The following is a 27,084-nucleotide window of genomic DNA, read 5'->3' as shown; positions in this document are numbered from 1 at the left end:
ACACCCTACTTATCTTGTCCCTCCCCCCCCAACTCTGTCAGGACATTGAATACTAGTTAGCTCAGCCACTAAACTCACCACCAACAGCATTTATTAAGTCCTTATTATGAGTCAGGCACTATGGGAAGTACTGGGGAATGAAAAGGAAGGGGGACACGCCTTTGCCCTCAGAGAGTGCCCATTCCAATGGGGGGACAACATGTTAATATTAGGCCCCTACAAGATTTATATGAAGAGGTGACCTGAGATGGGAAGATGTTAGCAGCTGGGGGGCTGGGCAAGGCCTCCTGCAGAAGGAGGGGTTTGGAGCTGGGTCTTGGAGGACGTCACTTAGATCAAGAGGCAGAGGTGAGGGAGTGAGCACAGTCACTTCCAGGCAAGGGGCCTTCCAGCGCAGAGATGGTGATGGGATGTGAAGGCCTGGGCCATCGACTCCCCCTTCATGGACCTGGAAAATGAGGGGGTTGAACTGGATCCCTTCATCTCCAGGTCTGTGGGAACACAGGGCCCAGGGTCCCTGGGACTCAATCACGCTGTGCACTGAGTGCCCCCATCCTGCCCTCTGCTGAACAAAGCCCTGGCTCCCCCACATCCTGCACCCGGCCTGGCACAGTTGCCTCTGGCGCTCCTGGGGGAGCAGCATCGGAAGTGACCCTGAAAGCTGAGACTCTGGGATGACACCCAACGGCTCTGGAGAAACCTGAAGACGCACAGCAGCTGGAATGAGAGGCCCCTTCCCTGCCCAAGGGAGGCTGGGTTCTGAGAGGCAGCTGTGTAGGGAGGGAGGATCATGGGGGTACTGACTATGTGGGGATCAGAGGGGGTGTGGCAGGATGTTAGAGCAGAGGCAGTGATCCCAAGCCAGCTGGGCTCCCCCCAGACCAAATCTCAGCATCCCAGTCTGAAGCCAAGGCAGCCTTGTGACCTAGCACCTGTTGCTGGCGCTGCGCTCCTATGGGGTCTGAGCTCACTCAGGGTAAGGATGGGGAGCTCCTAGTCCCTGCCTGGCCTCTGCAGACAGGAGCCTGAAAAGATGGACCAGCTCACAGTGACCAAGCTTGGCCCAAAGCCTCGGTGAGAAAGCGCGTGACTGGTGCCTTATTGGGCAGAGGTGGGGGCCTATGGGTGTGGAGCATGACCCACGCCATCAGACTCAGCAGATGCGTCAGCTCATTTTGCCAGACTTATTTTGGTCTTTCTTTTTTAATTCTTTGTTATGAGTTATGGCTCTGGGCAGAGATTCTGAGAGGGATATATTTGGAAATGAAGGTGACATAAAAATAAGATAACACTAAGGTATTTTAAAAGGACTCACTGGGCCTAGGTGGGGGTGGGAAGGACCCTGCTGCCAAACCAGCCATGCTCCTCAGAGGGATCAGAACCAGGGAGGAAGATTGACATTGTACAGTGGGATGCACCCACTGAGTAGCTACAGAATGTCAGGCCTGGGAGGGGCCTGAGAAGAGGGGACGTCAGGCCTGGGAGGGGCCTGAGAACAGGGGATGTCAGGGCTGGGAGGGGCCTTAGAACAGGGCATGTCAGGGCTGGGAGGGGCCTTAGAACAGGGGATGTCAGGGCTGGGAGGGGCCTTAGAACAGGAGATGTCAGGGCAGAAAATTACCTTGGAATAAAGAACACAAAATGTCAGCGTTCAGGATAACGAGATAACATCAGTGATCAAGGAAACAGCTATGTAAGACAATTTGTAGGTTGGAGGCCTGATGTTTGCCCATTGGAATGCTTAACAAATGTGTGCTCTACTGATTTGACTAAAGGGAAACTGTTTTTATTTACAGGTGAGGAAACTGAGGCCTCATGAGGGGAAGGATCTTGCCCAAGGCCACAAAATTCCTTAAATATTTTGGGGGGGAGGGGAGAGTGTGGGATTTAGAGTGCTGGGAACAGCATCTTATTATCATCTCTGTCTTCCAGTACAAGGGACAAGAGTGCCACATGTCTAAGGAGGGTCCCATGCTGAGACAGTGGCCACAGCATTGAGGAGACCTCAGCATACCAGAAGACAATAATGGCTAGGTGCCCCAGTGCTTGGACGTTTGCAAAGTGCTTCACACATGCTATCTCATTTGACCCTCCCAACAGCCCTGAAGGTAGGTGCTATTATCGTCTCAATTTTACAGATGAGAAAATGGAAGCAAAGGTCAGGTGACTTGCCCAGGGTCACACGGCTAGTAAGCATCTGAATCCAAATCTGAACCCGGATCATCTTGACTCTAAGCCCAGAGCTCTACCCACTGCGCCATCACCTTTCTAGGCAAAGTGCTTTGTGTACAATTTGGCAAGTGAGGTTGTGCAAATATTCACCCTATTTTACAGATAAAGAAACTGAGGCCCCGAAATGTTTATTAGACTTGCTCATGGTTAAGATCTGAACCCAGGCCTCTTGACACCAGGTTCAGCAGTCTTTCCCCAGTGCCCGTTGGAAACAATAACAGCCTAAAAGAGCCTTTGACCGTAGAACACAGAACATCAGAGCTAGAAGGGTCCCCAAGAGTTCATCTAGCCGGCTCTTAAACACAGATCCCCTGGACAACATCCCCAATGGTCTCCTCCAGTTGGCTTGTGAAGTGAGAGAGCCCTCCGTCCTGAATTACCTCATGCACTCCTGAGCAGCTCTAAGCATTCTAGGTCTCTGTTTTCTGGATCTTCCGAGATGATATAAGCTGTGTTCTAAGCTCTTTCCCAGCTCTGACATCCCCTGTTCTAAAGTCCTTCTCAGCTCTGACATCCCCTGTTCTAAGGCCTCTCCCTGCTCTGACTTTCCCTGTTCTAAGGTTCCTTCAAACTCTGACATTCCCAGCCAGCTACCAAGGGTCAGCAGAGAGAGGTCATTATTTCTCAATCAGGCTAGGATCGGGGGGGGGGGGGGGGGGGGGGGGGGGGGGGGCAGGCCGGAGCTCAGCATGTGGAATGACGGTGGAGTCACGACCACTGGGGTATGGGAGCACGTGTGTGTGTGTGTGTGTGTGTGTGTGTGTGTGTGTGTGTGTATGTGTGTGTGTTACCACAGCAGCTCTATGCAAACATGTTAATTTGTTTTCCTTTTTTTTCCCCTTCCAGGATAATTGGGTGAGTTTGAAGTCTCCGAGAAGCTGCTGATTATAGTTATTTGGGTGGTGCGCTCCTCGCTGAATTCCTTGCTTGGCGGCTCTGGTGGTGGCGATGCTTGGGGGCTGTAATTAGAAGTGCAGGAATAGCTTCTAGGGGCCCCTGCTGGCCCCAAGGGGGTGGGGACCAGGCGGGCCTCAGGCCCACAGGAATGGCTGGGTCAGAGAAAACCGAGCCTTGGCCCAGAGGCCTCTCTCCTGGGTTAGGGGTCCTCTCAGCTTTAAATCATGAATTGAGACAGATTCCAGGAGCATAGAGGGCCCTAGAGCCCATTGAGCCAAACCTCCTCATTCCTCCACAGAGGGGGAAACTGAGGCCAGGGAGGTCGAGGGGCTTGGCCAAGGTCACATGGAGAGCAAGACCAGAGCCCAGAGTTGGACCAGTGTCTTCTGATTCCAAAGCCAGTGCCCTTTCCTCTACACGAGTTTGTCTCCCACAGCGATGGGGACTCCCGGGAGAGAAGGGGTGTGAAGGCCTAAGGAAAGACTTCTCCCTGGGAGTCCTGGGGGAGAGGATTTTCAAATTCCTTCTCAGCTCCCCTCACTGTTCGACACACATTCACAGACCCATGGAAAGTCAGAGCAGGAAAGGGGATTCTAGAACTTAGAATGCCAGAACTGGAAGAGTCCTTAGAACATACAACAGGAGATGTTAGAGCTGTGGGAGGCCTTAGAACAGGGGATGTCAGGGTCCTCAGAACAGGGGATGTCAGAGCTAGAAAGGACCATAGAACAGGAGATGTCAGAGTTAGGAGAGGCCTAGGAACGGAGAGCATTAGAGCTGGGGAAGGGACCTTAGAAGAGGGAATGTCAGAGCTGGGAGGGGCCTCAGAACAGGGGATATCAGTCAGAGCTAGAAGGGACCATAGAACAGGGGAGGTAGGAAAAGTGGGATTCACACCCCGAACCTCTTCCTCCAAATGCCAGCTCTGTCCCTCTTAGGCAGGGCAGCTCTTATTATCGTCTCTGTCTTCTAGTACAAGGGACAAGAGTGCCACATGTCTAAGGAGGGTCCCATGCTGAGACAGTGGCCATCAGTGTCCTGCCCCTAGGTCTAGGCTCCTTTCGTTTGGCCACCCTGGGGCTTCAGGGCAGCTTTCTTATCCGGGAAGAGATGGGCCAAGGCCCTGGGACAAGTTCCCAGGGCCCTTGGAGCAGTTCTGAGAAGAGGGAAGGTTTAGGAGGAGAAAGGAAAAGCGAAGGATGGGGGCTCAGAGCACTGGGGCCTACCTAGGGGTTCATGTGATGGGGAAGGAAGGGCGGATGGTCAGGGGAGGCTATTGAGGACCAGGAGAAGAAGGCTGAACCTTAGGAGGAAGACGGGAAGCAAACCCATCCAACAAATGGCTGGTTGGCATTTGCCCATCACATTCTGGGCCTGGCTTCAGGTGGAAAGAGAAAAGATGGGGACAAGGCTGTGGGGCCCGGGAGGTCCAAAGGGTCATCGGGGCAGCGAGACCCTTCCCTCAACACTGTCTAGTGAATGAATCTGGCCCCCTGTGGCAAATCGGGGCAGCAGCTGGCATGTCACCCCCCCTGCCCCTAGCCCTAACCTTAATAATGCTATGCCATCGAGGACCACCAGACAGAATGGTTCAAGAGCCCTCAGCCCTCCCCGGGCACGTTTGTGGCAGGCCCATCTAGCCCTGCCTGGCCGGGCAGAGTCTTCCTTCCCCTCCCTTCACCTCCTCTCCAGCGGGACAAAGGAAGGCTCTGTTCTACCCTAAGCTGGGCCCATTTGTCACTGGGGTGGGACGCGGCCTGCCGGGTCAGCCGGGCTCCCTACTCCCCTCCGCCCAGCCTGAGATGAGCAAATACAAAAGCCCCCGTGTCTCCCGACCTCCCTCCTCCCCATACTTGGCCTGTTGTCGTGGCCTCAGGAGACCCCATTCTCCAGGGAAGATGGTTCTTTTCACAGCGTGGGGGAGGGCCGGGTAATCAAAGAGGGGAGGAGGGTGGACAGCTGCTGAAGCAGCCACTTGGAGCCCCCACTCTTGCAGGCCAGCCGCCAGGCCGGCCCACCACCCTGCCCACGAAATTCTCCTTTCCTCTCCAAGGGATCCGGGGAGCAGGGCCCACTGTGGCACAGATCCTCCTCTCCTCCCCTCGACTGCCCCTTCCCTGGGGGCTCAGGGTGGAAGGGAGGTTGGCCTTGGGCCTGAACAACTCACATTCTTTCTGTAATGCTTTCAGATGTACAAGGCGCTATCTTCAGAACACCATATACACACACACATACACATATATATATACACATGTATATTTATATGTGTATACATATATACATACAGTTACATATATAATACATGTATGTTTATATAACTACATATATAGTGATTGTGTGTGTATGTACACACACATCCCTCAATAGCTAGCATTTCTACACATAAAAGATCTCATTGGATCTTTACAATAGCCCTGGGATGTAGGAGCTATTATTTTCCCTATTTTACAGCTGAGGAAACCGAGGCAGGCAGAGGTGAAGTGACTTGCCCAGGGTTACCAGAGCTAGTGCCTGAGGTAGGATTTGAACCTGGGTCTTGCGACTCCCCTCTTCACCACTATCCTCCTCATTGGACAGACGAGGACCCCGAGCCCTCGGGACCGAAGCAAGCTGAGAACTCCCAGCTCCAGAAGCAGAACCCTTTCCAAGGTTTCAGAAGCCAGACCGACCCCAGGGTGGGCAGGTAGACCTCGGGGTGTGAGGAGAGGGGCTGCGCAGGCCCCGTCCGGGCGGAACCACACTGCTCTGGGCAAGGGGGGGGACATCCCAGATACTGTGTCATCGCAGACAAAGCGGCTTCTTAGAGAGGGATGAATGCACAGGCTTCTGCAAGCAGCTGAGCCGAGGTCTCGGCAGGCCAGGGTGGAGAGAAGAGGATCCTGGGATAGCAGATGTCAGCAATTAGCAAAGTACTTTCTACCTACGAGTCACTTGTCTAATAGATGCTGACTGAGTGACAAATTTGGAGTTAAAACGAACCTCAGAGGCTGTGGAATCCAACCGCAGGCAGCTGGTGGCCAAGTGTACAGAGTGCTGGGCCCGGAGTTCAAGTCCAGCCACGGACACTTCCTAGCTGTGCGACCCTGGGCAAGTCACATCATGCCTGCCTCAGTTTCCCCAACTGTAAAATGGAGATAATAATAGCACCTACCTCCCAGAGTTGTTGTGAGGGTTAAATGAGATAATATTCGTACAAAAGCACTTAGCATGGTGCCTGGCACATAATAGGAGTGATATAAATGGCTATTTCATTCCCTTCCCTTTATTTTACAGATGAAAGATTGACAGCCAGAGAGGTCCAGCAATATCCCCAGGGTCATTTAGTTGGTAATTAATTAGCAGAACTGGAATTTGAACTCAAGTTATAGGGTCTAGTGCTGGAAAAGACCTTGGAGTCCATTTGGCCCAATCCCCTCATTTTACAGATGAGGAAACTGAGGCCCAGAGAGACCAAGTGACCTGGATTATGGGCTTTAGAACCAGAAGGGACCTCACAGGTCACTGAATCCAGCCCTTTGAATTTACAGGTGAGGAAAAAGTCTCAGAGAGGGGCGGGGCCTTGCCAAATGTCACACGGGTAGGAAGGAGCAGAGGGAGGACTTCAACCCAGGTCTTTGGACTTCAGATCCCTGGCTCCTTCTCTTGGGACGATGCACAACACCTCAGTCCTTCCCAAGAAGGGAGGTAGGAGCCAGCCTCCCATGGCACCTTCTACACTAGCGCTTTCACCATCTCCCCAAATTTCTGCATTCTCTCCACTTGTAAATTCCTTTGCTTATATTTTTTCAAGCTGTCAATCAAATCCGATGAGTGCCTACTAGGTGCCTCGTAAATTGTAAGGCCTGGGTTACAAAATAAACAACATTAACCAGTCCCTGTCCTCAGGGAGCTTCCATCCGGTGACTAGTAGAATGGATTCTCACTTGTTGTCCTTGTATTCCTAAAACTTACCCTGGGCCTTCCTTAGATGCCCTGGGCCGTTAAAGAAATGGGCATTTAATTACAATAGGTGAAGTGGGGGACGAATAGAAGACACTTTCCCCTTCTTTGCAGAGGTGGGGGACTATGGGTATGGAATACAGCATAAGATGTCCTTGGATCTCAGATCTAAGAGGCCAGATGCATAAGTCACTGGCCAGGGGGCAGGCTTTTGGGAGGTGAGATAATACTTCGGGGGTTAGTTTTGCTAAAAGTTTTCCCCTTCTCATTCTTTGTTATAAAGGATGGTTCTCTGGGAGGAGGAGGAGGAAGAAGAGGAGGAAGGACTTTATTGGGAAAGGTAGGGTTTTTTTAAAAAAGTTATTAATAATTTTTTTAAAGGTAGAGGGTGAGAAATCTGCTCTCCTCTGAGGTTAGTTCCCCCCTCCCAATCTATCAGTTGCTGACCCTGCAGGTGGCAGCTGACATGACCACGGCTTAGGTTCTCCATGGGACTTCTCTGATTCTTAGAAGGGACCTTAGAATCATATGCACAGATTATGTTTGACAAATAAATTCTCATATTTTTTGTTTTTATATCACCTAAATTTCTTGCTGTATTCCTCTCTCCAAACCCTCCCAGAAAAGCATCCCTTATAATAAAATATGAAAAAAAGTTTCAAAAAGTTACACAAGCCTAAGAAATATATTTTAAAAGAGTTTGACCTTGTGTGCAGCAACCACCCGCCCCTCCCCCACCAAAGTGAACCTCTTCTGAAAAGGGGTTGGGGAGAAAAGGTATTTTCTGATAGCTTTATTTTGGGGTTCTGCGCAGATTATGAAAGCTGAAAGTGAACACAGAACAGAAACTGTCAGGGCTGGGATGGTGTTGGAACAGGGAATGTCAGAGCTGGGAGGGACCTTAGAACAGGGAATGTCAGAACTGGGAGGAGCCTTAGAACGCGGAACGTCAGAGCTATGAGCAGGGCTTTAGAGAAAGTCCTAGCGAACAAGGCACTTAGAACAGAGAACGTAGGAGTGGGAGGAGACCTTCGGGATCGGAGGTGGCTCAGTGGATATGGATAGAGTGCTGGGCCTGGAGTCAGGAAAACCTGGGCTCAGACATGACCTCTGATATTTACTAGCTGTTGTGACCTTGGACTTAACCTCTATTTACCTCGGTTTCCTCACCTGTAAACCTCTATCTCCCAGGGTTGATGTGAGGATGAAATAAGATAACTGTAAAGCACTTAGCATGGTGCCTGGCACATATTAAATGCTATATAAACGTTTGGGTGGGGGGAGAGAAACTTTCTAATTTTACAAATTTGACAACTGAGACCCAGCTAGAAGTCCCACGGGCATTGTACCATAACTAGAGGTCAAACCCAGGTGTGACTGGATGCCTCTGCTCTCCTCCTCGAATTACGGGGGAAAGGAGGCTCAGAATCGGGGTTGCCCTGAGCATCACTCAGCTACTACACAGGTCCCCAGACTCCCAGAGACCAGCGGTGCTTCTCATAACCGCCTTGTTAAGCCGGCCAGTCTCAGGCCGCCACGCGCCTCAGCAAAGGGAGAATTCCCTCTAATCTAGCGTATCGATGTCTTGGGCACATATGGGAAACCCAGTGGCTCCTCCAAATTGTCTAGGGTGTGTGTGTGTGTGTGTGTGTGTTGGCGCAGATCTGGCTTTAAAGTATTTTCAACACCATGGAGGAGCAAAGTGCCTCAGTTTCCTCATCTGTAAAGTGAAGGCCATCTCCGGTTCCTCGGGGCTCCACACGCTCAGTCCTAGATCCCACCACCCTGACGTCAGTCTGAGGCAGGAGCTCGGGGCTTCCTTCCCCCTGCCCTTTTTTCTTCCCCTTTTCAGCGCCACGGCCCCCCCACCCCCAGCGGGTGACCGCGGCCAGCCGGCCACAGGCCGAGGGCCGGGCTTTGCAAAGGGGGCCAGCGCTCTTGGCCCCAGAATCAGCTGCTGGGCGGGGGGCTCCGGCTCTCTCCGCCTGCTCGAGGGGGCCAGATGAGCGGCTGAATGCCGAGTAATTAAACTGAGCACAGAACAATACCGGAGCTCAGGAGAATGTGGAGTTTTTCCTTTATGTTTATAGCAATTGCACGAAAGTGTACAACACCGAGAGGCAACAGCTGACAAATGAGATGAAACAGACATGATTTCCAGTTGGCTTTTTCCTGGATCTGATTGGCATTAATTGTAAGCGTTTGCAAAGCAGTACCGAGAGTCTGACACTCGCTTCAAGCGCGCGTGCCTTTCTAATGGTTTTAATGATTAGAATGGAAGCTGATGATCACCCCGGGCTCCTTCTGCACCCCGGGCTTCGGCCACACCCACAATGTAGAGCCCAGGCCCCCGGCCCCCACTGGGCCCCCAGAGCCGGCGGATCGCGAAGCGGCGGTCAGGACCGCTAGGCACTCTTCTCCGACGAGACCCGGGACATCCATAGCAGTGTCCTAGACGGCAGGATTTGGAGCCAGGAAGACCCGGGTTCAAATCCCGTTTCTGGTGTGACCTTAGGCATTTAACATCTCTCCATCTATATAATGAAAGGGCTGAGACGACCTCAAAGGTCCCATCCACCCCAGAACTCTGATCCGGATTCTAGACATAGCTAGAAAGGGACCCCACAGATCAAGGTCATCTATGCCAACGTCTTTGTTTTAGAAGTGAAAAAGCGAGCCCCAGGGAGGCTGGCAGGTCGGGTCCCAGGTATAGGAAGTAAGAGAGCGTTGGTTTTGAATGCAGGTTATGGGGATATGGATTTAGAGCTGGAAAGGGCCCTCTCGGACATCATCTCTTCCAATCTCCTCATTTTACTGAGGAAACTGAGGTCCTGAGAGAAATGACTCGTGGAAGGTCACCCAGGCTGCGAGTAGTGGCTGAGGGGGATTCGCACTCGATCCAGAGCTCTCTTCTGAGGTCAAGGATTTCCATTGCTTTTATAGAGGAGCCAGGAAGTGACCTCCCCTAGGTCATCCAGAGAGGAAGGAACACGGCAGGGAGGCCACGGTCCCACTGAGCTAGTGGCTGAGCTGGGATACAAGCCCAGGCTTGTGGGCCCTGGAGAAGGGATTCTGGTATCTGGGAAGGAGCCCTGGATCTAGAGAGGGGACCTGGGTTTGAATCCCACCACTCTACGGCTCACTAGCTTTGTGGCCTTGGGCCACTGTCCATTCCTTTAGAAAATGAGATGTCTGTAAGTAAGACTGCTCCTGGGGATGGTACACCAAATCTGGAATCAGGAAGACCTGAGTTCCAATCTGGCCTCATACAGTATATGGCCCTGTGACCCTGGGCAGTCACTTGACTTCTCCAAGGGTCAGCTTCCTCATCTGGGAAATGGGGATAATATGAGCCTCTATCTCACAGAGTTGAGATAACTCACGTACAGCGCTTTGCAAACCTTGTTCTAGAAACGTTAGCTATTTTTTATTGTCTTAGGTCTGTTCCTGCTCCAAAGACACGGGCCCTGGGCCCCGGGAGCCCTGGGCGCTGGCAAGACCAGTTCACCTCAGGCCAGGGTCCTTGGCTCTGGGAGCTTGGCACCGCACCTGGGAAACCTTGGCTGTCTTTTCTTTCAAAGTGGAATTGGGTTTTTTTCTTGGGGGGGAGGGAAGGGAGAGATTGGGATTTTTTTTTTTTTTTTTTGCATATGGTAGCACAGATGGAGGCGCGATCTATAAAAACTGTTTGCAATTAAATTCCCACTTTGCATGACTTGATTTGTCAGTTATCTGGAATTAGATCGTAGGGCTCGGGCGCTGACAAGGAGAGGAACAGAAAATGGGGCGGGGCTCTGGGTAAAGAAGCCAACTCCTGGCCCCAGAGGAGGAGGGCCCATGAGGGTGGAGAAGGCTCCCGCACCATGCCAAGAATCACTGGGTGGCCATGGAGCCGGGCCGGGCTGGCCGTCGTCTTGGCTGCCATCCGTCAGGGTGGTTTGGCCAGCCGTGGATGCCCTGCCACAGGCCTGAGAGGGTAATGAGCAAGTCCTTGGAGAGCTAATCACTCACCTCCCTGTCAGCCTCAGCAGCAGGCATAGAAGGCAGAGGAACTGGGAGGATGGAAGGAAAGTGAGAGCATAACTAGCCAGGCACGGGGGACCCACAGGGGCGTCGTGAGTGGGGATGGGGCCTGAGATAGGGGAATGGGCAGGCAGAGGCAGAGGTGGGGGGGGCTCTTTCTTCAGTCTGAGGCCTGCTTTAGGCCACCAACACACCTGGGAAGCAGGGCCTAAGGCTCCATTCCACAGGTGGGGAGACTAAGGCCAGAAATAAAAACCCCGAAGGACAGAGGCCACAGGGATTGCTAAGACTTTACCTTTCCAATTAGATCCCCAGATCACAGCAGCTCTCAGACAACACAGGGGACTGCGTGTGTGTACGTGTGTGTGTGTGTGTGTGTGTGTGTGTGTGTGTGTGTGGACACATTGGGTGGAGGGAAGGGAGGAAACTTCTCTGCCAATGCTCACACTCCCAGCTCTGAAGCTGAGGCACGTGAGAAGCTGTCTTATCCAATTTGACCATTTTACAGATGAGGACACTGAAGCCCAGGAGATGTCTCGCCCAGGGGCACACAAGCACCCAGCATCCAAGTGGGGCTTTCAGGCTGGGGCTGTTGTCTCCAGGGTCCCTGCTCTTTTCATAGTGCCCAGCTGCCTTCTTCACTTAGCATCAGTGTGGTGCAACGGAAAGAGTGCAGGACCCAAGATTCGGGGTGCTGGGTTCTAATCCTTGTTCAGACACTTACTAACTACTCCACAACCATGGGTAGTTAAATCTCAGAAACAGAATTTGTGATACAATGGCCCTTACAGGTCACTGAATCCTACCCTCGAATCTACAGATGCTGGAAACTGAGGCCCACTGAAGATAAATGACGTGGTGAGGGCACACTGGTATGCTGACCTCCCATCTAGCGGTAGCATTTCCGCAACGCCAAGTTGTCTCAACCTCTCAAGACCTCCCTGTCTTCATCTGTAAAATGGGTTCATCACATCCACATTACCTGAGGCAGGGTGGGATGGGGAGCTGACCCCAGGGTCATGGAGGCAGTGGGACCCTGGGCTGTGTTCTTTCTAAGCTATACAGAAGGTACAAAATTACATTGGTAGAAAGCATTTCCTCGGGGCAGCTAGGTGGTGCAGTGGATAGAGCACCAGCCCTGGACACAGGAGGACCCAAGTTCAAATGTGGCCTCAGACACATAATACTCACTAGCTGTGTGACTCTGGGCAAGTCACTTGACCCCAATTGCCTCACTAAAAATAAATGAAAAAATAGAAAGCATTTCCTCACCTGGCAGGTAGTTCTCACATCAGTGAAACCATAGACCCAGTTCCTATCATCTCACAGTTGGGATGAAGTCACTTTGTGAATTCTTAATATTGCTAACAAGACCATAGATGGGATCTCCATCCCAGACCACCTTGTCTAATTCCCTCATCAAGTCTCTGTCTGCGTGAGCAGAGGCATGCTGGGCTCCTTTGCCTTCCTCCTTTTCCCCTCTTCTCACACATTTCTCTTTGATCTGGTGACACTGGGCCTCCTGGCTGTTCCTCCCACAAGGCGCTTAAATCTCCCCACTCTGGGCATCTTCACTGGCTGTGCCCCATGCCTGGAGCACTCTCCTTCCTCATCTCTGCCTCCTGGCTTCCCTGATTTCGTTAAGTGCCAGCTAATGTCCCACCTTCTACAGGAAGCCTTCCCTGATTGCACCTTGCTTCTGGGGATTATATCCAGTGCAACCTGTCTATACTTGTTTGTACAGGGTTGTTTCCAGCTTGTCTCTCCCATTAAACTGTGAGCTCCTGGAAGGCAGGGGTTGTTCTTGATTTTATTTAGCACTCCCAACACTTACCACAATACCTGGTGTATAGTACCAGTTTAATAAATTGTTGACTGGTTTTCCCCGGTAGAATGGAAACCCCTCGAGGGCAGACACTGTGAGCCTGTGCATCCCCAGTCCCCACCTTGTGCACAGTAGGTTGGGAGGCGATTTTCCCCCAGTAGTGAGGGCTGGGTGATTCTAGGGTCCCCACACCTCACTCCTTCTGATCCTCTCCCCCCAGGAAGGAGGTGAAGGCAGGTGGGGGCCCTGTGCCTTAGAAGCATCTAAGCCTTTATTGTTTGGGTTAATAAATGCATCATTTGGCTTCAGAAAATTCTTAGATCACTAATAATTATTCCCCGATGAAAAGAAATAAAGACCTGATACCCAGCTCCTTCCCCCTAAGTCTGTAAAGAAAAGTCATAAAAATAGCTTGTTATCTCACCTATTGAGGCTCCGACTGTATGTTCCTGCTAATTGGGTATAACATACTTGTCTTGTTCTCTCTGAAGCTGAATCGGGAAAGTACCACTGCTGGGAACTAATTATATCTCTGGACTGCAGACTACCGCTTGTCTTTGCCTTTATTGAGTTAAAAAATGGTCACTAACCTTAATCATTCATATCCCTGAGCACCAGGGCTGCAGGAAGCCAACCAAGCCTGTCCTGGTGCAGAAAATGGAAGGCCAGGCTCCAGGTGGCCAGGGGAGAGCCGAGAGATGACTGCTGCCTGGGAGGAGGGGCACGAGAGGAGAGGGAAGTTGACCAGGGCGGGCCAGGGTCCTCAGCACGCAGGCCACACTGGGCAGAAAGAAGAGCTTTGGTGGGTACCCAGCTCCCTCCCTGCCTTCTGTCTCAAGGCGCTGCTGCTCCATCCAGGCCATTTGACCCCATTCCCCTTTCCTGCTTATCCATACCCCCGGTCCACCCTTCCAAGCCAGGCCCTATTCTCCCTCCTGGCTTGGTTAACCAGCTCTTCCAGGCAGGGTGGTACAGTGGATGGCACACTGGCTCTACCTGTATGACCTTGGCCATCTTCATCCCCCCTCCCTAAGCCTCAGTCTCTTCCTCTCTAAAAGAAAAAGGCTGGATCCCATGGCCTCTGAGCTCCAGGTCTGCCATCCTATGAACCCACTTCCACTCTAGCCAGCCCACTGATTTATCCCTCAGCTGGGCCACCTGGAAGGGGAGGCTTCCAAACCCCACATTCCACCTCTGACACCTACTAGCTGTGTGGATACCTCACCCCTCTGGGCCTCAGTTTCCCCATCTCAGATATAGGACTGTTGTAAGGCTCCCATGACAATTTTTGTAACTACGCTCTGCAAACCTTAAAGCGCACGCTCTCTTTATATATACCAGTTAGTATTAGTAGGATAGAGGCTGCCCACCTTTATTTCTTGATTTTCTGCCCCCATGCAGTGTCTGGAATGACCTAGAATCCAGGAAGATAGGCCACTGGCCTGGGAGTCTGAAGATAGGTACTCTAATCTGGGCTCTGACCTTCTCTGGGCCTCAATTTCTCTTTCTGTCAAGTTTTCTTAGGGTAGTAGATTAGGATGAGAGTAGCTGACATTTTTCCAATTTCCCCATTTTGCAGATGGGGATTAAAGGATTAATTGATTAAAGGAAGGATTGGACGTCAACATTATGGGTTCTCAAGTCCCCTTAGCTTCTGTAATAGTGGAAAGCGTGTTCTTGTTTCAGATCTGCCACAAACTCCAAGCTCAAATTCTAGCTGCTTACTTCTCAAAAAAGATCTGGGGTTCAAATCCTACCTTGAGGGTAGGGATTGCATTTGCCTCTGTATGCTTAAGTCTGGCACGTGCCTGGCACATAGAAAGTGATTAATAACAGCTTGCTTGCTGGCTGACTGACCATGGGTATGCCACTCAGCCTGAGCCTCCACTTACCCATCTGTAAAATAGGGATACTCCATGGGAATTTTCGTGACCTCTCCACTCCTCAGCACCAGTCAATGGGCCTCATATATACAGATTAGGTGCTAAAAAATATAGTGTTGGCTGAACTGAAGCAAGGGAGACTCGGTGTCCTTGACCGTCCTGGGGGGCCTTGGGATGGACATTCTCATACAGGACAAATGACGCTCTCATTTTCACCCTTTAGCCATATCATCAACAGTGCTTGAAGCCATGGCTTTTGTGGGCTAGCCTGGGAAGCTAACTACCATTTTGAAATGCAAGTGGCCCTTTCTTCTTCAAGGTAATAAAAGTTATTCAAACAGCCAGCATTTACTGAGCACCTGAAAGTACCAACCATTCTGAAAGGGACTGAAGATACAGACAAAAAAAAGAGACTCAAGGAACTTATCCATTCAGTCAACACACCTTTGTGAAATGCCTCATAGAGTAAGGCAACCTGGTAAGGAGCTAAGACGGCACAAGGAGGCTAGAATAGAGAGTATTCCATAAGCGCACAGAGAGGGCCCAGTGCTCTGGGAGGTCACCGGATGGGACTGCTGTCCTCTAAGGATCGGGGCGAGCGCAGGAAAGAAGGAATACCCTTATTCGGCTCTTTGGCCAGAACTGGGAGTTCACAAAGAGGCCAATTGAGCGTTGGAGGCAGGAAAACCAGCCTAAAAGTCAGTGCTAGTCCAAAGGGAGAGGGGCCACCTCAGAGGGCAGCCAGTGGGCTCCCCTGGCCTCAAGTGTTCCAACAAAGGCTAGATGACCCTGTCAGAGAGGATTCTTGTTCATGTGTGAATTGGAGAGCTGGCATTTGAGGGCCTTCTGACTCGAAGAGTCTGGTATCCTGAGGGGGGCTTTACAGGCTGGGTAGGAATTCAACAGACCCAGAGAGGACAGTCAGGCTCATAGAGCCACTGTGAAAGCCAGAGATCGAGCCGGGGGAGGGGGCCCGGGACACTCCAGGGGGCTATGTACTTAAGCACTGCACTACAGAGCTGGATTGATCTCACAAAGATCCAGAATCTGTCCCAGGCAGACTTTTTTCTGAGATCATAAGCACATACAGGACAAGGGCTCTCTCTGCGTCTCTCACCCTCCCTCCTTCCCTTCCTCCCCTCTCTCTGTGTCTGCACTCTCTCTCTCTCTCTCTTCTCTGTCTGTCTGTCTCTGTTCTCTCTGTTTCTGTCTCTTTACACACCACCCCCTACCTCCCTGGCAGAGGCTTTACTAACCAGCTTTAGAGACTAACAGAAACTGGGAGGAGAAGGTGCTTACAAAGTCACTTCTCCCCTGGCTTTTCTGATTTACTTAATAAAAAACAACCTTAAGTCCTCTTTTCCTCCAGGAAGCCTTCTAGGCTTACTTGGCCACTCACTGGCCTCCTTCTCAGAAGGAGTCTAGTCTGACTAACAATTTCGAACAAACAGAGCCTCCCATACTGTTTTGGGTCGTTTAAGGTTGGAAGTTGCTTGACTGCTGCAGACCAGGCCTTATAATTTTAATCACTCACAGAGCACAGAGGGGGCACATAAAGAAATCCTTCATTCATTCAACACCATTTCCTGAATTCTTGGTAGCATCACAAAGCATCAGAGCTAGGACCTCCTGGTCTTACAGAAGGGGGACCTGGGGCCCAGAGAGGGGACTAGTGGCTAATTTACCACGTGCGAATACACAACAGGGGATACAGAAACGAAGACGGGTCCCTGGGCCTGAGGGGCATTGACAGTTTAAAAACTGGGATGGGGAAGTGGGTAGGAGAACCGAGATCACATAAATACAATTCAGGGCACAGTCTGATGAGAGGCTCAGGAGGTGTCTGAGCTCTGAGGGGATCAGAGGAGGAAGGCTCACTGGCAGGATGGAAGAGGGAAGGAACAGGAGGGGCAGCCTTGGGGATAGGCTGTTGTGGGCCCTGCCTGGGGAATGGTGAGACCACCCATCTGACGAGAGCACCAGGAGAAGGGGCTGGGACCTAGAGGGAAGACGGTTGGCTTTCAAGTCATAGGACCTGGGTTCAAATCCCTGCAGTTTTTTCTTACCAGCCGGGCTGCTTTGCATGAGGGCCCAGCCCTGTGCTGGGCACGTGGTAAGTGCTTTAAAGCTAGGAGGCTTTTTCCTCCCCTGTAGAAGGAGGGAGCTGAGGGCCCCGTCCAACTCCAGGTGAAGGGGGAAAGGACTTCTCCATAAAGCACTAGGTGTTTTCAGTGTGGGGGTGGGGCTGGCCCTGGGAGAGAAGCGGGGAAAGGCCCCTGATGAGAGGACAGGGCTCTCGAGTTGAGCTCAGAAGGAAGCTGAAAAGTCTTTAAGGTGTAATCGGGGGAGCCTGGGGCCAACCTCTGCAGAGCGATTAGAGAGAGCAGGCAGGGAACCTTGGAGGAAAGAACAGTGCTGAGGCTCACTGCTCTGGACCAGGTGAGGAGGTGCTCGATCTGGACGAAGAAGCAGGGGCTAGAAAGGTAAGCTGTGGGGGCTTTCCATCCTAGAGGCAGTAGGGAGCCACCGGTGGCCTCGGAGCTGGGGAGTGACCGTTAGACCTGTGTTTAAGGACTACCACGTTTTATGAAGTCTTCCGCCTTTTCCCCCCAATTGGATGAGAGTGAGATGGAAGGAAGGGACCCAGAGCATTCAGAGGGCTGCAACCTGAGTAACAGAAAAGATGTTGGTGCAATAATATCAAAGTAAGAAGAAACGGCAGATTTGGGGGGAAGCAGGGGAGGGATGGCTAAGAAGGGGGACTTGCAGAGTCCTGCAGGCTGGCTCCACCTTCCTCTGCCTACGGGCAGGTGGGGCAGAGGGCTGGGGACCCATTGGTCTTTAGCAGTTCCCTCCTTTTTAGCACTCAGGAGCTAAGGAACAGAAGGGAGCCAATGTGGAGTGAGGAGGTGGGAGGAGATGCATGTGCGGACCCTCCAACCTCACCAGTCCTTGGTGACTTCGTCTGAGGAACAGTCAGCGAGAACCAAGACAGGAACAGCTACTCCTAACTCTACGGAGGGGGCAGAACATGCCCGTTCTCTGCCCTCTCAGCTCCGTTCATCCTGTTCCTGTCAGGGCACGGCCACAAGTCGGAGACCCTTTGGGGGTGTCAGCAGAGGCGGTTAGAGTTGGAAGGGACCTGAAGGACCACAGGCTCCTGGAGGTGGAGGGAACCTGGAGAAGCCCTCCCACCCACCCCCACTTTACAGATGAGGAGAGTGAGGCTCAGAAGGGGCGGGGCTGAGAGCTGAACAGGGGTCTTCTGACTCCAAACCCAGCACCCTTTCCCTACATTGTCATCCTAGCCCTCAGGGATCGCCAAGGTCACATACAGGCAAAAAGTGGAAGAGAAGGGAGTCACACCCGTGCCTCCCAGCCTGGACTTGGGAAAATTGGGCTCAGACCCTCGATAGCTTCTTTGGGATTCTGGGCCAGTCACTCAACCTTCTCTTAACCTCGGTTTCCTCAACCGTCAGACAACGTGACAGTCTCTTCTCCAGGGTTTTTAGTAGAAAAGCCTGTCCTCTGTGAGCCTAGAAATGGAAGTATATGTGTGTGTGTGTACATATATATGTATGTACATGTGTGCACATGAATATACACGTATGTGCATATGTGTATTTATAGATGTATATGTATATGTGTATATATGTCTGTATGTATGTGTATAAGTATGTATAGAGATAAATAGATGTGTATATATGTATATACAGATATATATGTATATGTGCACATGCATGTATATTACATATGCATGTATACAGAGATATATGTATATGTGTATATATGTATGTGTATACATAGATACATGTATATATGTATGTGTGTGTATTATAGATGCATGTAGATATGTGTATGTGTATATATATGCATATGCATGTATGTATACTATATATGTGTGTATATAGATATATGTATGGATATGTATATGTACTACAATATTATGTACATGCTATATATAGTACACATTTATGTACACACACATATATGCAATATACATACACAATACAGACACGCACACACACATCCTGGAGGCCTGGCGCTGAGCTGAGCATGAAACCAGCTGTTAATAGAATCCTTAATGCACGTGATCTCCAGCACCCCGGGCCACAGGTGGGGCTGATAAGCCCTTCTTTCACAGGGGAGGGAAGGAGCTAGGGAGGAAGGGCGACTGGGCCATGATCCCACGGCAGGTCAGTGGCTGAGCTGGAATGAGAGCAGGGGTCTCCCACTAGAGCATAGGACACCTTAGGACCCAGAGCCCAGGCATCACGGGCGAGCCCGCCCCCCTCAGTCCTTGCTTCAGTCAGTCAGTAAGCTTTTATTTAGCGCCTGTTCTGTGCCAGGTACTGTGCTGGGCGTTAACGATATCAATACAAAATCGAGACAGTCCCTGCCCTGGAGGACCTTCTATTCTCCCGGGAGGACACAGCAGGTATCCAGGATGCACTCAAAAATAAACACAGCGTTATTTGAAGGCGTTGGAGCTAGGGATTCCGAGAGGGGGAGGTGAGGGGGCAGGGCATTCCAAGCTCGGGAGACAGCGTGCTCAAAGGCCAGTCTGGCGGGGGGTGGGGGGAGTGGGAGGAATCAGCCCGTGGGGATGGGCTCCAGAGGCCAAACAAAGAAGTTTGCACTCTCTCCTCTCGGCCGCCCGCCGGCTCCTCCTCCCTGCAGCTGTCCAAATGACAAGCCTCCAGCCCCTGGTGACCATATCACTCCCCTCCCTGCTCGCTGAAACTCCGCCGGCTTCCTTCCTCTTGGTTCCAGGATCAAATACAAATCGGACCATTTGTCATTTAAAGCCCTTTATCACCTGGTTCCCCCCCCCCCCCCCCTCCTTTGAAGCCCTCCTACACAGTCACACTGGCCTCCTGGCTGTTCCCCACACACCAGCGGCGACGGGTCCGACATTTCCGCTCCCACCGCCTGGTGGGAAGCCTTCCTCCCTCCTCCCCTCTGCCTCTCCAAATGCTACAGAGCTTCCTCCCAGACGCAGCCCCAGCCTCATGGGCCTCCTCCCTGTAGGTGGGTGGCCTTTCCCCAGCTGCCACCCCTTGAGCCTCCCCCCCCCAATTCTCTTTCATTTACTTTATATATTTTGCGTTCGCTCATATGTACCCAGCTAGTTGGGTCAATAATCCAGAACTGAAGACAGACACCTCAGAGAGCCATCTGGCCAAATCTCCCCATTTTACAGATGAGGACACTGAGTCTCCGGAAGGTCACAGGATTGCAGATCTGGGACAGGGAGGGACCTTGAAGGCCATCTAATCACACTTAGAGATGCATGGAGGGTAAATGACTTGTCCAAGGTCGCAGAGATGGTAAGCCTGATCCCAGAGGCAATAGGGAGCCACGGATGCTTCTTGGGTAACGAGAGTGACTGTTCCCGTTCCTCGGTCCACGTGTGGGTGTAAATGGCTCCCCAGTCCAGCAGGGCCCTCAACAGGCAGGGAGACCAAGGAGAAGGGGGCAGGATGGGCCCAGGTCAGGAGGAGGATGGCCGCCTGCCCATCCACCCATCACAGCCACGCACACCAATTCCACCCTCCCCCACCCTCCACCCTACGTAAACTAAAACAGCCATTAGGCAGATTTCAAAAGATGTCAGTAGCTTATAATTATACAAGACATCCTTCTGAGATAAAAGTGATTACCCTGGAAGCAAATCACTTAGCAACCAATCAGGGGCCCAGAGAGCAGAGCGGTGACCGGCCATCCATTCGCGCCTCATCCCTTTTTCCCTTGCATCCAAATACAAACACAGATAAAGGGAAACACAATAGCTCTTGACACACAAATAGGTTAACATAATAAAGCCAGCTTTAGCCGGCTCACTCGAGGGAGAAAAGCAATTCTCAGGCAGGCAGGAGGTAATAAAACAGGGCTTTTGTGTGGCTGCCTCCCTCCCTCCCTCACCCCAGCCAGCTCGGCTGCATTAGCTGATAGGAATCACAGTTTGATTGAATTACCTTTCATGAATATTAGCTTTTTTGAGGAATGCAAAGACAGAGGGAACAGGAAGCTGGCTTACCATTTTCATCCAGACTTTTCTCCCAGAGCCCCCGACACCTGGGGCTCGGGAGGAACCCCGAACCCGGAGGGGTGGGCCTTTCTGGGAGATGGAGCCTGCTGGGGATAAGGATGAGGGCAGCAGCATGCAAAGGGGCATGTGATCACACTGGGAAAATGGGCTTGGAAGGGGGTGCCCTGTGTACAGCTCTGAGTGGGAGAGTCTGGAAGACCCATACTATCAGCACCTCGGTTAGTGACTGGGCCTCAGTTTCCTTATCTGGAGACCGAGAGGGTTCATGTATTCATTCCTCTAACATTTATTAGACTCCTATAATGTGCCTTGTACTGTGCTAGGTCCTGGGGTACAAGGACAAAAAAGTTGAAACAGGCTCTGCCTTTAGGGCCTCCATGTATGTAACAGGGAACGAACACGTATGTTACATGTTAGAGTGACCGAGATTATTTTGAGGGGCCCTCCCAGCTGTGACATTTCATGTTCTCAGGCCCCTCCTGGCTGGATATTCCACATTCTAAGGTCCCTTCGGCTCTAAAATTCCATCCAATTAAACTTTCATTCTAATGTCTATTGATTCTTTGTTCTAAGCTTGCACCTGTGTCTAAGATGTGCATCTGAGCACAATACCCTGGAGAGCCAATCACCCAGGGGACCAGAACTGCACCCAACTGGCACTGAATGCTCAAGTAAACAGCAAACCGGAACCGGCAGGGCAAGTGCTGGGAGCGCTCCTCCGGCCCTCGCCAGACACCTGGTCCCCAGGAGACCTGAAGTCTGGCCAACAGGCCACATCAGCTCTCTCAGGATCTCACTAACCCTGCCCCAGGGCTGGCCACCCACACCGGGGAGGAGGTGCCCCAACCCGACCCAAGGGGTTCGGCAGACTGTACTGGGTGCCATCGCCCCCTTAGCAGCATAGCTCTGGGTGAAATACAAAATAGGCAGGGACTGAGAGCCAAGATCCGCTGCCAGCAAGGCCCCTTTGCCAGTTCCTGGGGCTAGTGGCCAAGCAGCAGCGCCATGCTGCCTTCTAAGATTGGAAGGAAGATGGGAAGGAGGCTCTCCTCTTATTTCCTGAATTCAGAGTCCCCAGGGAAGTCTGACCCTCGGAACAGCTGAGCTCCTTCGGGAGCCACCCCCCCCCCCCAAAATCCACAAGCCATAACAATGAACTCTGGTCTACAAGAGGGGCAAAATAATGACAGCACCTCGAGTTCTGTCTCAAGGGAAACAGAATGGTGCTGGGATCAGTTAGAGCTGGAGTGGACCCGAGAGGTCACTGATGCAATCCCCTCCCTTTTACAGAAGGCCCAAGGTCACACAGGTAGGACAAGCTGCAAAGTTAAGCAACATTCGAACCCTGGTCCTCCAAATCTCAATCTAGTGGTCTTTCCACTACACCGCCATAAAAGATAAAACCCTTTCTGCCCCTGGACTGTAAAGGCAAAGCTAGGAAACTCCCATAATACACACACACAGGGGAGGGAGGAAGAACAGATAAGTAGTGAAAATCTCTTTGGGGATCAGGGGGAAGCCAGGATGGTCCCCATGCCCCTCCTTCCCATCCTGCAGGGGTCCCTGTCGCTACCGCACAGCAGGAAAAGCGCTGGTTCTGGAGGTAGGGAACCAGGGTTCAAATCCGGCCCGTCTGCTTCACATGTCTATGACTGCAGACACTTCATGCGCCTATAACCTCCCTTACCTCAGTTTCCTTATCTGTAAAATGGTGAAATTGAATGGCTTCTGAGGTCCCTTTCAACTCGAAATCCATGATCCTATGACCTTGGCCAGGGTGACAGGGTGAGGGTGGGGGGTTGGGCGATGTGCAAACATAGGATTCAGAACTAGATGCTGATCTCATTTTACAGATGAGGAAATTGAGGCCCAGGGAGGTGAAGGCCACACAGCTTCAGGGCAGGGACAGGCACTGAGCAGAGTGATTTCTCCAGTACATCAGGGATGCCTTTGATGCCTTAGTTCCATGCATAAAATAGAAGCCAAAACACTTTGCACTCCCTACCTCACAGGTTGGTGAGAGGACCCGATGAGATAATGTATGTAAAGTGCTCTCTTATTACATTAGGGGCTCTGGGGGGTGCCTGGTGGGCAGGGGTATTCTTTTCACCCCCCCCTTCCTGGCACAATTCTCTAAATAACAAGAGAGCTGCAGAAACAGAAGGGAATGCCTGAAAACTGCCAGCTTTTCCCCCCTCCGACTTGGCTGGTGAAAATGTAAATATGCAACAGAGAGATTCCAACTGCTTTGCTCCTGTTTTTACATCTCTCTGCACAGCTCTGGGGGCTGCCTGCCTGCCTGGCAGGCGCAGGAGGCAAGTTTGTTTCAAAACTCAGAAAAGCTGCCAGGAAGAAAGGGAATCCAAACAGTGGCCGGGGTGGGGTGGGGGTGGGGGGGCGAGCTGCCCGGCCTTGCTTTCCTGGGCCTTGGGAGCTTCTGGCCGCCCGTTTCGGGGCAGGCTGCTCCCACTACCTTCAAATGGAAAATGCAAGCTAGCTCCGAGCCAGAAGAGAGAGGAGCTACACAGTATTTATTGACCTGTTAAACTAGGAGATCGTTAGGCTGGGGAAAAAATGCAAAGTTCTTAGAGAACAGGGCCAGGTTATTTACTTTCCTGTTCAGCTTGATTCTTTCCCCCTTTTCCTAACGCTGCTGTTCCACAGATTTCTCATCTTTTCCTAGAAATGTGAAGGCAGCAGTTTCACGGAGCTGGGGGGTGGGCAGTGATTACTTACTAGAGGAGGGAGGCTGTCTGCTCTGAAGACCTCCTGAGGAGGAGGGGGTGCTGAGGCCAGGGTCAGGGTGCAAGCTATCCTCTGAGGAAGACCTCTCCTTCCAAGATCTTAGCCCCTTTCCAGCAGACCCACATTTTACACAGACCTAACTAGTGAGATGCCATCGAGCCCTCACTGCCGATACCTTTCCTTAACTTAACCGGCACTACACTGTGCTCTCTGGAAAATCCCTTTTTAAATGTCAAATGTGGCTCCGAAGCTGTCAGCATATACAGGGGGAGAGGAGACAACGTGGGTCTGGCCACTGGTTTCTGACATGAAGCAAGCATCTCATCAGAGTTCGTGGAGGAACTGGCTGACAAAGGGGTACCTTCAGGTCCTCTGTCTCCCTTCCCTCATCCAGATCTGTGGCCTGCTTAGATGTCCCTTGGTGGGGACAGGTGGCTGACCCTGCCTTCATTCAAAATTCAAGGAACATCAAGGTCCCCAGGGCCTCTTAGCCTGGAGAAAAAGACCCAAGGGCTGAGGTTCCAGAAGTCACCCTAAAACGCTGTGTCACCCCCATGCAAGTGTGAGCTCCTTGAGGGCAGGGATGGGCAGAGTTTAGCCTTTCTTTGTAACCTCAGCACTTAGAACACAGTAGATGCTTAATACGTGCTTGTTGATTGGCACTATATAACAGTCAAAGAACTTGGTTTACACTCCCATTTGATCCACAAGATAACCTGGCATGGTAGGTGCCGTGGGCATTATTAGCCTTCATTTTACATATGAGGAAACTGAGGCACAGAGAGGAAGCTTTCCTTCTCCGGTGTCTATTATTCCCCAAAGTGGTTTGCTATTATCGTGGATGGGCTGAGCAGGTGGGTCTGACTTTGCCTGTTCTCACACCGCCTCCCCCCCAACAAATCTTAAATCACAGGATAGTAGAACCTTAAAAACCATAGCTTCTGAAGTCCCTTCCAGGCCTAGACCAATGAAGCCTCAGGCTTACTGGAAGGCACAGAGATCACAGGTGGCTTCAGTATCTGAGGCAGGATTCAAACCCAGGTTTGTTCAGAATCTAAAACTGCCACTGGGTCTCCTTCATATAGCAGAAAGTAGATTTGATTCGAACCTGGAATTCCAACCTGGCTCTGCTTCTTGCTCCGTTTGACCTTGGGGTAGAATCCTTTTCTGGGTTTCCAGATTCTCACCGGTAAGGTGGGCAGGTGGGGGTAGCTGGCCTCCAAGGTCCCCTCCCCACCATAAAGGGGAAGAGTTTGTGTTATTCTTCTCTCCTCCTTTATGCCTCCACCCAGAACCTGGCCTCGGTCTGACACCCACCAAGCACACTGGAGAGGTGAAGTCCAAGCCCTTTACGCTGCCTCGGTTGTAAAGATCGGGTGAGTGCAGAGGTGGAAAGAGTTCTGGGTTAGGGGACAAGCACCAGACCTGGGCTCTAATCCTGGTTCTGAGACCAACTAGCCGTGTGACCTTGGGCAAGTCATTTCCCCATCCTTGGGCCTGGGGGGGGATCAAGAGATGACCCTTAAGGACCCTTCCAGATCTACTATTCTAAGACTGGGGGCTCCCCCTGCACCACACCCCTCCAAAGAATAAATCAGGTCCAGAACAAGGCAGAGACCCCAGCCCGTCACTACTGAGGGATTCCCTAATTGGGGTAAAGTCCATTCTGGAACAAGGCCACAGCACTCACTGCTCTGTAAGGCAATCCAGGTTGATCTCCTCTGCCCGTTCCCCACGGCAAAGCCCTAAGCTTAACGTGCCGGGGTGGGGGCTGAGCCTAGATCAGCTAAGAGACTGGGGCGCCTGCCCCTTTCCCTGCCAAAGCTCTCGGCAGATTTAGGTCAGCTCAGCCTGCTGAGCCCCCTATGCAGTCCTCCTCCCAGGCACTGAAGAAGCCGCCGGAAGGTCAGGGAATGCTACTTCTCTCCCACCCCCGGTGTCCAGCCAGAGCTCAGCTTTCCAGCCTGCCTCCCTGCCCCCTCGAGGTCGGATCTGTCAAGCTGCGTCGCCCAGGCAACACGTTGTGACGTCACAACCGCGGCCTGTGACGTCACACCGCAGCGGAAACCTTAGGAACCTGGATACAATTAGACAAGTCTAGCCCGGTCAGGAGGTCCAACTTTAATTTAATTTAAAAAACAAAACAAAACCGGGGGCTAGAATCTGGAGGACAGAAGCCCTTGAGCCTGAGATGTCACCTCTCTCCCCCTCCCCCCCTTTGGGGCTCCTCCCCCCTTCTTCCCCCACCAGATGTCAACCACCTACCCCAGCGCTGCACCTGTGCTCCCTCCCACCTGCATTCCCTCTCTCCCCACGCCCCATTCTGGTTTCACAAGAGCCGGAGCCCCTGCTTAACATCAGCATGGATACTGGGTGGGGGGGGGAAGGGAAGGGGGCTGTATCACACCGAGCTTCCTGGCTTGCACCCCCACCCCGACACACATACTTTGGAAGAGGTGGTGATCTATCTTTCAAGGTTCCAGGATTCCCAGGGACCTTTGTTTGATGGCTGGGGGCGGGGGGTGTGCGCTGGGAAATGCAGCCTCAGCACCTCTCTCTCTCTCTCTCTTACAGAATCCCCCCTAGTTCTCTCAGCTCTAACGGCCCTTGCCATTCATTTCCAAAAAAGCTGCGTCGGGCCCCAAGACCGGGTGTGAGTATAATGATCTCCTTTCCCTCCCCTTGGGACACAGAGAGTGGAGGGGTCGCCCAACCCTGGCGGAGGTGGGGAGCAGGCTGGCCAGCAGGGTCACAACCCTTCCATCCAGCTGCAACTGGGGTTCCCCTCGTTAAGACCAGGTTGGGAGAGAGGTCTCTGTCCTGTCCCGGGAAGTTCCCCAGACTCTGAAGGAGGGGAGGCAAGTGATTCTTCTACGGCTGGGTCGCCCCCAGGCTTGTACCTCCCCCCCTTAATTCTCAAGCCCAAGGCTGTCAGCATCCAGAGTAGGCACACTCTTTTGCTCCCCGGGGCTCAGAAAGTGGGGGGGGGCCCACCTGGCTGGTTCCTGTTGGTCTCCGCACCGGCCCCTCCCTCCCTCCTTCCATCTCCCCGGATTTACCGTGTCTGCCCGAGCCGTCGTCGCTGGATGGAGCCGAGCTCAGCGGGGACCAGCTGCTGTCCAGGGCTGAGCCATGAGCCGCGGACGGCTGCACGAGGCAATCCAGGCGGAGGCTTCGGGGCAGCGGCCGCCACGTCGGAAGCGGCCGGCTGCGGGACACTGAGTCCACGCACGCCTGGGGCCCCGGCTTAGCGGGGGGTGCGCTGGCCTGGGGCTGGGGCGGGGGCCGGGGCGCCCCTCCTGGTGCTGCTGCTACTGCTGCTGCGGGCCGGCCGGCTGCGGGATCCCGGCTGCATCCCGGCCCTGCCGGCCCGCCGAGGGGCCGCCGCTCTGCCCCCTTCTTCCTCGGGCGCTGCCTGGCCCCGGGCCCAGTCCAGCCGGCGGGGCGGACTTAGTTAGCTCCGCGCCTCCGGGCGGCCGCCGGGGGCT

General features: G+C 52.5%; 1 protein-coding gene across 2 annotated transcripts in view; it reads right to left on the bottom strand.

Moving 5' to 3' along the window:
- FAM222A (family with sequence similarity 222 member A) overlaps positions 1 to 27,084 on the bottom strand; it is an 81,561-nt gene that overhangs the window by 46,782 nt on the left and 7,695 nt on the right. The window contains exon 1 of one of the 2 annotated variants that reach the window (XM_027861980.1): positions 26,656 to 26,713. The exons of the other annotated variant lie outside the window; for it this stretch is intronic. The gene's annotated coding sequence lies outside the window, so the exon portion shown is untranslated. Of the gene's footprint in view, positions 1 to 26,655; positions 26,714 to 27,084 lie in introns of those variants that run through there. 2 annotated transcript variants of the gene reach the window in all.

This window comes from Vombatus ursinus, unplaced genomic scaffold (genome assembly GCF_900497805.2).
Source record: "Vombatus ursinus unplaced genomic scaffold, bare-nosed wombat genome assembly UNPS02001287.1, whole genome shotgun sequence".
In the NCBI taxonomy this organism is placed as follows: Eukaryota; Metazoa; Chordata; class Mammalia; order Diprotodontia; family Vombatidae; genus Vombatus; species Vombatus ursinus.
The sequence above is the reverse complement of the archived record's forward strand: the minus strand, read 5'-3'. Positions and strand labels throughout refer to the sequence as shown.